Source organism: Mangifera indica, unplaced genomic scaffold (genome assembly GCF_011075055.1).
Source record: "Mangifera indica cultivar Alphonso unplaced genomic scaffold, CATAS_Mindica_2.1 Un_0158, whole genome shotgun sequence".
In the NCBI taxonomy this organism is placed as follows: domain Eukaryota; kingdom Viridiplantae; phylum Streptophyta; class Magnoliopsida; order Sapindales; family Anacardiaceae; genus Mangifera; species Mangifera indica.
The window spans coordinates 2,024-10,757 of record NW_025401250.1 but is presented as its reverse complement, the minus strand read 5'-3'; positions in this window follow the sequence as shown (position 1 = coordinate 10,757).

Sequence of the window (8,734 nt, the reverse complement as noted above, 5' to 3'; positions counted from 1 at the left end):
TCAAAAATTACTGAGTGAAAGTTTAGATTTACACTAAACCTTGAGTGGAAATAAGTCTTTGGGGCTAATAAAAATACCCTTTTAACTTTAAAATAAACCTTTGAGAAATTGTTTTAATCAAAGTTTCATTTGAAAAATATTTCTAATATATTTAGTTAAGGTAATAATTTATTGAAAAATGAGAAATTATTACAAATATAGATGGTTTAAAATATTACCAAATATAAAATATTATAATATTTGATAAAAATTTATAGGTATAAATAATTATTGTGTTTGGTTGTATATAATAAAATATTATTAAAATATATATTTTATTTAAATACCTTTTTATATAATTATTATAAAATATTTTTTGTATTATCAATTATATTAATTGAAAATTAAGGTATTTTTTCTTTAAAATTAATAATTAAAAATAGAAATATAACAAACTTAAACTTACATTGATAATTTTTTTGTACCTAAAGTAAAGTTAATAATCAAATTACTTTTTATATTATTTTGTGATATTATCTTTTGTATTATTTATCATACCACTATTAATAATAGAAAATTATCAAAAAAATTTATTACTTACAAATCAAATCAAATAATATAAATTATAAAAGATAAATTATCAAATTAATCTTTTTATAATTCCACTAAACCCTCTTATCAGTCTTTTAGGATTATGCATGATTCGGTTTGGTGAGGTTTGAGAGTTTTTTCAAACTAAACTGAAAAAAATGTTTGAAAAATTTTCAAATCAAACTAAACAATTTTACATTTCAAACCAAATCAAATGAAATTGAAAAATACAATTTGGTCCAGTTTGAATTACAATTTGAACCGTAGTTATCAGTATTTTACGATACATTATATGTATTGTATATATTAGATCCGGGTCCACCCACGACTGGTCGACCTGATCCGGTTTAATATAACTATTAAGGGCAGTTATAAGAGGAAGTTGGAGGGCATTGAACATATATAAATTGTCCAAACTACCTCCTCACAAAGCATCATGCCATTTTTTATCAGAAAGAAAAGGATTTCTCTTTTCCCCTCTTACAAAACCAAAAATGTACAGTAAACTTGTCTCTCAAATGAAAATCAGTACATAGGCAAATGACGTCATGAAAATACCCTAACGTCGATACCTTGCACCGTATTCGAAGAGACTTTATCAAAAATTACTCTGGGTACGCAAATCCTTATTTACAAAATTCATAGAATTTGATCCGAACATGTTTAATTATTTTCAACATTGATATCAGAGCCTAGGATACGTATTTGCTATGTTTTCTATTAATCGTATTGTGTATATTATGCAAATTAGAATATATATATTGAATTTTGTTTAAAAAAATTCATTTTTGGGCACGAATTTAATTCGATCAAAAATGCATGAAATTGGTGTTGGAAAACATGCTGGATGAATGATTGGAATGGTATTACATGTTTTAAATTGAAAAATGACTTGAATTAATGCCGAAATCCATGAAAATTGATCCAAAATTGAGACCCAACATGTGTTTTTCTTTGTCGCGGTTTTGACGGATTCCGACGCCATTAGCACTGGAACTTGGAATGATAAGGCTTACCGTCGATTGGGTAACAAAAAGCCCATGGTTTCATCGTCGAAAAGTCACCGAAAGTCAACTAATTGAACGAATAGAAATCTAGGGTTTTCGTATAGAACCGGATCGAAATAGAATTGAAAAAACCCAATTACCTGACCTAGAGGTCAACAGGTTGGTCAAGACACATTAATCAATGTGTCAACCCGTTGAGTCAACAGGTCAACCGAACCAGTCAATGCCCCATCAAGTTAGTTGATCTGTCAACAATCAAACTATTGACGATAACGTTGACAAGCGCGTGACAGCCTCATTCCAAGCGTGGCGGTGCGTGCAAGCACGTGACAATCATTAGGTAGGGCATCTAACTCATTCCTGGTGTGTGAAGTCGCGTGCTAACTCTTTTATGGCATGTAGAGGTGCGTGAGGCGTCGTCTCGACGTGTGGAGGAGCATATGAGCTTATTTTGGCGCATGAACAACCATTTCTAACGCATCTTGGCACGTGAAACCTGTTTTCTAGTCCTTGAAAGTTGTTTAGTACTCAAATCTATATGTGAGATGTGTTTCATGGGTCTTACGACGCATAATGACATATAATATCTTATTCTGACTCCCGAAAACACATATTGGTGTTTTGAAATACATGTTTCCACTTCATACAAGTTTATTGACTAGGGACTATCACATTGCATGTCAAAACTAACAATACTCTGTTGAATTCTCTTAATTAAAAAAGAGATAATATCCATGCGTGAATATGAGCCCCGTAATCAATGATCTTATTCGAGACAAGAATTTGAAACTTTTTGAAACTGAGTGGATTCATTACAGCTTGTTATAAAGCGACACTTAGTAATGTACGAGAGAATATCCACTATATTAACGTTATTCCCAAATTAACGTAATGTGAGGTATTTGACCTAACACAAATATAATAGAGACTTTATCATGGATAAAAAAACTCAGAAATTAATACGGATTGATGAAATAGTTTTAGTCAAAATAGATGATACATTCGTTGTATTATATATATTTGTTAAATATGAAAATTCTGATATTAGTAGAATTTAATGAAATTCTCATCCAAAATTAATATTAGCGCAATTAGATTAAAGTTTAAAATGTCAAGCATTTGCGTCATAGAAGATGATTGGGAACATAGTAAACTTTCGATTATGTGTCTTATGTGAGATATTTTAAAAGTTTTAATACGCAGTTACGACAATTGATGTGTATTTGATAACGTTGTATCTGATAGATATGTCTATGTGATTTAGTTAACTATAACATCTTAAAAAATGATAGCTGATTTGAATGGGAATAATACTGAATAGAGAGAATTATAATGTGTGGTATTTGAAATACACAATATCTTAGATGAGCAAAACGCTTTGGAGACTGTAGATCAGGTTTAGATAGAGTCATGGCTAACTAAGGGACAAAAACCTAAATGAGTGTCTTACACAAACGTGTTATGGACGCATATCACGCATGCAAGAAGCAAGACTCACTTCGTGTAATATCTTGATCAGTTTCATAAATAATGATCTAGTATATGAATATTAGTAATATTCAACTGCATATGTCATAAGTATTGGTTTAATTGAAAAGTTTAGAGGAACTGTCGTCCCTAAATAAAGACAGTTGAATGTTGAATTTAATTAAATGTCAAATCTGATTATGGAACTGAAGTCAGCTATGTGTAACCTGATACATAAACAGTAGGTTCATTTAGAAAAGTGATCCCTTCTCAATAATGGGAGCGTATGAAGGTACATATGACCCATAATGAGGAAAGAACGACTTTTGTTAGTTGTTCTAGCCACATAGAGGACAAGTACCCTTGAGGCAACTGAACTTGGCACTTGGGCATACGTTGCAGAGTCAAGTTTTAAAAGTGAGTGGCTTAAGTCCTAATACAGGAAAAAGATCATTTAATACTCAAAGAATAAGAATAAGGAATCAAAATGGAAGAGTGGCAAAAGTACTAGAAGAAGAGACGGAAACAAGATGAATAGTTACAATAAAAGCAACAAGAGTTATATCGCCTATAAATGAACAGAGTTGAAAATGATAGTCTTATTCAATATAAAGTGATGAAACTTTATTTTCTAGTACTATGATATTAACTGAATATTATCTTACGTGGATTATGAACTCAAAACCACCGATCAAGTAGCTCATGATAGAAAATCTTTAGTAAATTTCTATTGAATTCTGAATAAAGTAAATTGGATATATGTAGACAACAACACAAATGTTGTAGTAAGAGGAATAGACACGAACAAATGAGTTTTACGAGATGGTCAAATCTTATACCTACACCAAATCTAATATACTTCAAATATTCAACAAATCTTGGTCGAAGTACTTATTCTTCTTAAACTAAGACATAATTTGAATTTTTCTGTGTGTTTTGTTGAAATACAATATAATTGACTTCTATAGATTTGGTTTGTTGGTTGAATGGTTATATGTTGTTTGTTACTTTAAATTTTGACAATGTTAAGTTTTTTATTTTTTGTTTCTCCTCTATGTATGGATATGAATGCAAATATATGACATATTGAATTAGGACAAGTTGACCAAGATAGGTTGAATAAATTGGCCTATAAAAGTTTATTATGAACTTTTACATAAATAAAACTGTTCACATGTGAACATTACCTAACTGAAAAAACTTCTAGAAACTGAGTAATAAAAAAGAAATAGTATAGTAAATAGTAATTATAAAACTTTGCAACAAACCAGTGTGACAGAGAAGAGTAATTGAACTCTATTGGAAATGGTTAAGTTAATGATGACGTAAGTAAAACATCAAGTCACTTTGTGATGATATGATGTTTATTGTTGCTTGTGTACTTAATCGATTGTTTACTAATCCAATTGCTTCCACTATCTACAAGTTATGGTAAGGTAGAAAATCTAAGTTAATTGATTGCAACCTTAGTAGTTAGCAATGTCTATCCATAGTTTTTCTCATAAGTTTGAACAATTAGGACTAAGAAGAAATGAATGTATCTTTATCAGATACACTGAACACTCTAAAGGATATGTGTTCATTAGGAAGGATTTCGTTAGAAGATTAACTGAACTTATATTAGAGATATTATATTCATAGAGGATATTTTTTTTGATGTTGATAAAAGATTTCATCTGAATAAGATGAGAAAAGAATAAGGATGGGTATCTTTTAATGACCATTAGTTGAGTTCTAAGATATAAAACTTATACTTGCTCTAAATAGTGGAAGCAAATGCAATTGAACTCTAACCTATTTCGGATAGTGGGAGTAATGATCTTCAATTGCTTACTTCATTCATCTTAATCTAGTAGGAGCATTGAGATTAAACTTTAATCTATTTCAAATAGTGAGAACATTAATTCTCAATTGCATTAGAGTGGACATCCAAAAGTATTCCAGTGACGTTTTGAATTGAAAACGAGATTTTTATAATCACTCCCCAAGATGATGAAGAACCTGAAATAATTGTCTCATCTCTTGATAAGAAAATTTTGAAATGCATTGGAAGAAGAGATGAAATACAAAGAAAACAAACTAATTTTAGGTTTTGGTTGACTTATTGCCAGATTGAAAATTCATTAGGAATGAACGTGTTTCCTGAATTAGTCGTAAGGCGGATGACTCAATAAATAAATATAATTTTGCTTAATATCGAAAAACTATATCCAATCAGAAGGTATAGATTGTATAGAATGATATTTTCATCATTTATAAGATTTACTTCAATATGTTTGATTCTAGTTGTAGTAACACATTTGAATTTAGAATTACATCAGATGAATGTCAAGATAATTTTCCTTAGTGAAAAACATGACAAAAAAATCCGCATGAAATAAGATATAGGTCTCGTTGTTATAGGTTTGAAACACAGAGTGTGCAAGCTTCAAAGACGTTGAATGACCTAAAACTGTCATCCAAATACTGACACTTGAAATTTCATAAATGTTAATATCTTACGACTTTAAAATAATTAATAAAGACCATCATGTCTATTTGACAAAGTCTAATAACAAATTTGTAATTCTATCAATGTGTGATGATGTATAGATAGCTATAAATGATTTGAAGTAAGTGATAGTCATCAAATGATGGTTGTCCATACTTTTGATTTGCAGGAAGTGAGAAAACCAATTACATATTGTGAATTTATATCTAGAGGAATTATTTAAAGAAACTTTTGACTTTCTCATAAGAGCATAATATTCAAAAGATTCTAGAACAATTCAATATGGTATACTATGAACCCGTTGATATTTCCGTGTCAAATGATGAATTATTGAGCCAACAGAGATATGTCTCAAAACTTAAAATAGAAGCAGAAAAATGTCAAATGTTACCTATTCAAATGTCATTGGATGTATTATGTATGTTATGGTGCGTACATGCCCAAATATTTATTTTTGTTATTAGGCTAATTAGTCGATATGAGTAAATGTTGAAAAGAGCACTGAAAGGCTGTATGTAAAATTTTGATATTTTTAAAAAGGTCTATGGATGATTGCTTATGTAATTAAGAATCGAACTTGCGTTTGATTCGCTATTGAGATGTCAGTTGAAGAAAGAGTTTAAACTAATGCAAATTACATTATGGGTATGTTTTCTTACTCCAAAAAGACTCATATCTTGGAAAGATAAAAAACAGAGATACGTAGTCGTATCCATATCGGAATCTAGTATATAGTTTGTTGAATAAATGTGCAAGAAACTGTTTAGTTAAGAAGATTCTTCGTGAATCTGAGTAAACAAAACGATATTGCCGAAGTAATAGTTGTCTGTTGAAATAAAAGATCCTAAATTTTTATAAAATAACTAAACATATCGACACTAGACATAATGTAATAAGAGACTCCATTTCCAAAAGGGAAATGAACGTACAATATAATTTTACGTATTGTATGGTCACTAATCCTTTGACCGAGATTCTTCCAAGAAAAGTATCTCTTGCACATGTTAAATTTCTTAGATTGTGTAGACTATTATTGATAAATGTTGAGCTTATATATACTGTATTGATAACACAATGTCAAAAACCATGAATTTAAGTTCATTTTATGTTTTTTAACTTGAGTCCCGAAATTCTTGGATTTTCACTGTATACACATTGTTTTAGCTCAACAAGATTGTAATATCACATAAGTTAGAGATTGACTCACTCACAAAAGCAATCACCTTTGACGCTAAGAGAGCGAACAAAGATAAGACATTATTCTTAAAAAATGTGATACTAAGAGAGCATACCAATGAGGGACAAATTTCTCAAGAAAAGTTTTATTGAAGTTAAAAATGTTGCCTTAATGATTGATCAAGATAAGGCATGAATAGATACATTTGAAAATGAGCGATTTAGATTCTCCATATCCAAATAACTTGTGAATGCTAGATGTGAGTTTTTAACATGAATAAATACTACAAGTGTGAAGATGATTAAAAACTTAGGTTAAACGTTGGGTGTAACGACTGAACTAATATATGTATAGTGTTGTGAAATGACATTTGAGAAAATATACACTGTAGCACATGATTCATATTATGTGTGCATAAGTAAGACGACTAGTTAAAGTAGTGAGAGGATGAATCCCTGCTCCCTCACTGTGTGAGACTTTATGAGGATTATCTCATGTTGGTATATTTTGACTCTTTACTATTGTTCGATAATTACTCTTAGTGTTGCTATCTTAGCTTAGAATCTATGACCATGCGTGATTCAGTCTATGAAATATGACTAGAAAAATAATTAAGTTTAAATTGAGAATTTCGAATAGAAGAGGAAAACTTACATGTTATGTGTGTCCATTGGTCGACCGATCATGTTACTCATATGGAGATTAGACTTGATCATGGATACATAAAAAAATAACACAATGATAAATAAGGGATTAAAGGGGACTAGTGTTATCAAGTACGTTTGGGTGTTGCGAGTCTAACGCTTTATTTTTGTTTTATTCGGATTGAAGCGATTATGCTATTCCTAACAGATACATAGTATTTAACTCCTAAATGCAGGTTGCTTACGAGGTCGCATGACACATTTGCGAGTATGAAACATACTATTATATGAGATTTTTGTGGCTAAGTATTTGGTTCGGGTCTTCTGTTAAGTGTGAGTGGGAGATATTAGATCCCGGTCAACCCATGACAGGTCAATCTGATCCAGTTTAATATAACTATTAAGGGCAATTATAAGAGAAAGTTGAAGGACAGTTAAACATATATAAATTGTTCAAATTGCCTTCTCAAAAAACATCATGCCATTTTTTATCAAAAAGAAAAGGATTTCTCCTTTCCTCTCCTACAAACCAAAAATGTACAGTAAACTTGTCTTCCAAATGAAAATCAGTATGTGGATAAATGACGTCATGAAAATAGACTAACGTTGATACCTTGTGTCATATTCGAAGAAACTTCATCGAAAATTACTTTGAGTACGCAAATCCTTATTTACAGAATTCATTGAATTTGATCTGGACATGTTTAATTATTTTCAACAATGTACATATGGAAAACAATACGTAACATAAAATGTATTAAATTAATATAATATAATAAACATATTATATGATAAAATACATATCTTATGATACAATACAATACATATTATCAATATGAATTGATACATTTTTTTTGAGAAAATGATTGTGTAATAGTAATATAAATGAAAATTTTTAAATATTAAGAGTGCTTGTGATATTTTTCAAAATAATGACGTCTTAATTTAATATTTTATTATTTTAATTTTTAAAAGGCGTATCATACAATATAATACATATTATGGTAAATTAAATTTTTAATATATAATACGATACATGATTTAACTAGCATGGTTTGAATATTTTAAACTCATATATATATATATATATATATATATATATATATATATATATTATATATATATATATATATATAATAAAATTACTGGAATATAGTTTTCTAAAACATAATAAACAAGTATAAAATAAATAAAAAAATATACATTTAAAATGAAAAAATAAATATGAAAAAACAAATTGTATATTTAATTATTTATTAGAAAATTTTATTAAACATAATTATTTATATATATATATATATATATATATATAAATATATATATATATATATATATATATATATATTAAATACAGTTTATATTTTGGTTTGGTTTGAAA